The sequence below is a fragment of the Cryptotermes secundus genome, unplaced genomic scaffold, assembly GCF_002891405.2.
Source record: "Cryptotermes secundus unplaced genomic scaffold, Csec_1.0 scaffold14569, whole genome shotgun sequence".
Taxonomy (NCBI): Eukaryota; Metazoa; Arthropoda; class Insecta; order Blattodea; family Kalotermitidae; genus Cryptotermes; species Cryptotermes secundus.
The window spans coordinates 2,225-6,556 of record NW_019730241.1 but is presented as its reverse complement, the minus strand read 5'-3'; the positions used below and the strand labels follow the sequence as shown (position 1 = coordinate 6,556).

General features: G+C 41.2%; 1 long non-coding RNA gene across 1 annotated transcript; it reads right to left on the bottom strand.

The window, feature by feature from the left end:
* Positions 1 to 60: 60 nt before the first annotated feature.
* Positions 61 to 3,683, bottom strand: LOC111866317. Its single transcript, XR_002843122.2, has 3 exons — positions 3,285 to 3,683; positions 1,329 to 1,456; positions 61 to 960 (listed from the first exon to the last, which is right to left on the bottom strand). It is a non-coding gene; the product is annotated as an uncharacterized LOC111866317 (long non-coding RNA).
* Between the last annotated feature and the right edge of the window lie 649 nt (positions 3,684 to 4,332).

Here is a 4,332-nt window from a genome sequence, read left to right as displayed (position 1 = left end):
CAAGGAAAAGAGCCTTCCTCCCTCACTGACAGGGGACAAGAAACTGTCAACTANTTTGATGGTTGATGGTACAGGGATGTGAAGCTAACTTTTACCATGTCATGTGTAGCTGTTCAAATGTTGGTACAGCATTGCAGGAGTACCTGGATACCTTCGATTCAGAGTTCATGTGTAGTTGTTCAAATGTTGGTACGGCATTGCAGGAGTACCTGGATACTTTCGATTCAGAGTTCATGTGTAGTTGTTCAGATGTTGGTACGGCATTGCTGGAGTACCTGGATACTTTCCCTTCAGAGTTACTGTATCAAGGAAAAGAGCCTTCCTCCCTCACTGACAGGGGACAAGAAACTATCAACTATACTCTATGTTCTACAGGATTGGTGAGTGAGGTGTATGGATGGAGGGTGTCACTGGAGTCATTATTATTGGATCAGAGACACATCCATTTTAGTCATGTAGAAAAACAAGAGCAAATGGTGAACTATAGGGATCTGCAGACTACCCGATTGTTAAACTTCTTAAATTTAACTACAGGAAGAAGATTTTGGGGATCCTACCACCGAATGACATTTCATAGTCACTGCTCATGGCAAGACTGCATGTGAAGACCTACGGACAACCATAAAGGGACAAGCCTGCAGGAACACTACACGGACCAAATAATGATTCCAAGATAACTCTTCATATAGCAACAAACCAACACACTAAACATGAACTTTGGGTCTGTTACTGAACTAAAGTCATGGGAGAAGAACTCTTTATTTATAAGACATTCAACAGCTACAACAATACATGACAGTAATTGAGAACTCAGTGGAAGTAACACTCAGCTCTTTCCATCCTCATGGTTTGTCACCATTCTATTCTCAACCGCCAAACATGCTGAGCATTCTTTTTGTGAAGTTCTAAAGAAAGCAGATCCAAGAAGATCCACTGGATGAATATATAATTTAACACATGCTGAAACACAGTTAACCACTGAGAAGTTAAGCAACAACAAAAACCGGCAAGTAGCATGTTTACATGTACAAATGACTTATAGTATTACCACCAGGTTTTTGTCAGTAAATTATTGTATTGTAGACCTTACTAAGATAAACACATGGTAAATATCCTACAATTTCAACATAAGCATCTTCATGATTTTATTACCAAGATCATATTTTCCCATAGCTGTCCAAAGATCACATATTCCTGTATATCGTGCTACAAGTTTTTGAACCCTTTCTTCATTTCCAGGTAAATCAAATGTTATATCAGTTGACATTGAAACCAAACTACTCTGTCTGAATTTTAGTTATACATCTGTCACAAAAGCATCTGATTACCTTGATTACAAGCCCCGAATGAGCTCTGTAGCTTGTACAAAACAGAAGTTATTATAATTTCTCATCCAAGCAACATCCCAAAAAATGCAGTCTTCTTTAGAATTTTCATTCCCCTTGCTCCACATAATCTGCAAGACACTGGGTGATACAATTTTGGAAGACAATCAATTTCTATGGCATCTATAAATTCATCTATTTTCACTGAAACTGAAGCAAACTGAGTTAAATACAGCACTTTTCCATAGTGAGTTGCGATGAAATGACTCATATGTAAATTAAATGAACAAAAATGGTTACAAACTGTGTAAAAATAAGTTATCCCTGTATCCAGCCGCAAAGGCCCACGGGGTTGTGAGATGTTGAGGCTCCCACATTTTCTATACAATCAGCTCACAGATGGCAGTAAGGTTGTCAGGCTTATGCGCAGATGCCCTTTACCCCCAAAGAAGATTCCTGGTACTATTTCTGTTAAAAGCTGAGTTCACCCCAGAGCCATACTGCGGCTGGACAGATTAGGTAAATTAAAGACATCAACTACAGCGGGACTCGAACCTGTGACCTTCCAGCTTGCAGCATATTCTGCAGTGTTCATGATTTGGCATCACACGGACACAATGAGACAGACCAGTTCCCAGTTAGAGTACCTTACTGGATTTGCTTTCCTACAAGGCTCAACTGAATGCTGTTTCAGAAAATTTGCAGAAACTGGGTTACAGCAGTTGTCCAGGCTACAAGATGGACAATCAAGGAGTCAGGTTTCAATTCCCAGCACAGGTATGAGATTTTTCTTTTCTCCATAATACCCAGACCAGTTCCATGGGGCAACAAGCCTCCAAAAAACATAGATATCTGGGGTGTTTCTCCAGGAATGGAGCAGCAGGAGCCCGAAGTTGAACACTCCTCTATCTAGTGAAAAGGCTGAGAATGGGGGAGCTATACTGTCACTTACCCATACATCTTCATGGACGGATGTTTAATTAATTAAGTCCAGATGTAACTTTACCTGAACAATGCTACAGTAACAAAACAAAAAAGAACAAAAAGCATACACAAACTTTTGGACTACATGCACCAATATCCCAGAGCTCAGGAGGGCACCTACTTTTGCTAAGAAGAGTAATGTTTTCAGTCCCCAGTAACAGGAGGACAACGGGCCTTGAATATGAGGGGTGAGCCATATAAACTGGCCCTTGCACTGCAATGGGCATTTACTTAAAATGTTGTCAACACAAGACTATAGGTGCAAACAATAAAGGGGGGGGGGCTATTATACGACATAAAACATAAACTCTACGCATATGAACATCTAAATAAGAACACAAAATTTCCTTCCTTTCCCTAAATATAACACTGGGGGAGTGGAACTAAATTTTACTCCCTCCTGGACCCTAGCTGCTGGTAGGGACAGCAAATGGTCAACAGGCTGGAAAACTGAGAAGTCATGGTTCGATTCCGTTTGGATAAGGTCTATTTTTCCATACCACCCAGACCTGCCCTCGTGACCATGAAACCATTTATAAAACGAGCACGGGGAGCTGATTACTCACCATCATGTCTTACATCATGTCTTAATGGCAAAGTGATTAATTACATCCTGGGATAACTTAACTATCACCTGGTCCCACATGCTCTATGTCCCGGGCAGCCACAGAAATACTTCCTCTGTCCCACCTAGCTTTCGTCCAAAAGCTTACACACACTTCTCACCACCCACAAGCCCCACAAGATTATTCTATATGGCCTGTCCATATATTAGCTTTCTTCCACTAACGATTTCAATAATAAAAAACACACTATATACAACTGAACCCTCACTGTAACGTATAATATTGTCCTTAACAGAGTGTAAAATGAAATTAACTGGAGCTCGTATCAAAATACTTGGTTTCTTCCATGTAAATCCACGGAACTAGACGTTAAAATTCTTTTCCGTCACCAGCAAAGGAGGAAACTTACCATTCTTTCTTTCACATCAAAACCGGTCCCACAGTACCACAGACGTACCACAAACAACGGACGAACACGAAGAACAGTGCATTCAGATGTAACGAAGCAGCGAGCTTAGCCTGTACATGCCTCATACCCTCGGAGTTCATATCTCACACCATTAAGAAACACCTGTATCGGTCTCTTTCGTCTCGGGGGTTACAACTCAGGTCGGTCATGGCGGTCATGGCGGCCATGTTGCCAGCCAATAGCATGGGAGTTTCACGGGGCTGGTTGGTAGCGCTTGGAAGTTGTTCCTGTGTTAGCAGTAGTATATTTTTGTTCTCGTAATTTTAAACAAGTTAAGTTATATCTGTTAAAGCGGCCTCCGTAGTCTAGAGGTAACGTTCCCACCTCATGACTCGTGGTACGCGGGTTCAAATACCCGGCGGAGATCGTCGGAAAAATTCAGGGAACAAGTCCTCCGGGAGGGACTTTACGGCACGTAAAAGAACCTCATATCCCCAAAGGGGATCACCGAGCCAAATTCCAGGACGTTTCCCGCTCAACAATAGTCTCTAAGGCCTCTGATAGATGGGGGAAGCATTATAGATACCGCTAAGCAAGTGGCCGAACTCGCTTGCTCGGCGGGACTGATGGTACGCACCATTTATCGGTAGGGTATAGAGACTGGTAGAATATCATAGAGGGAAGTACAATAGATCAAACTGGTCGCGGTGCATGGGGAAACCCACCCTCTCTAAATAACTAACTATATCTGTTAAGCTTTAATTTGCCCTACCGTGCAGAATTATTATCAATCGTATGTTTATCAGATCTAAATACACTTCCTGGATTAACCAAAATGCACATTGTTGCATCGACTCTTTCAATTTGTATGCCTCGTTGAATACAAAATGACATTATTTTAGTTTAGTGTTGCGATGAATTAATTGTTTCTTCTTTAATATAATCCTTTCTTTTATTATATTAACGTCATCAGAGGGTTAATATAGCAACGCTGTAGGTTATGTATCAAGTATTACATGTTGCTGAAGCTCCTCATTATGCAGTTTTA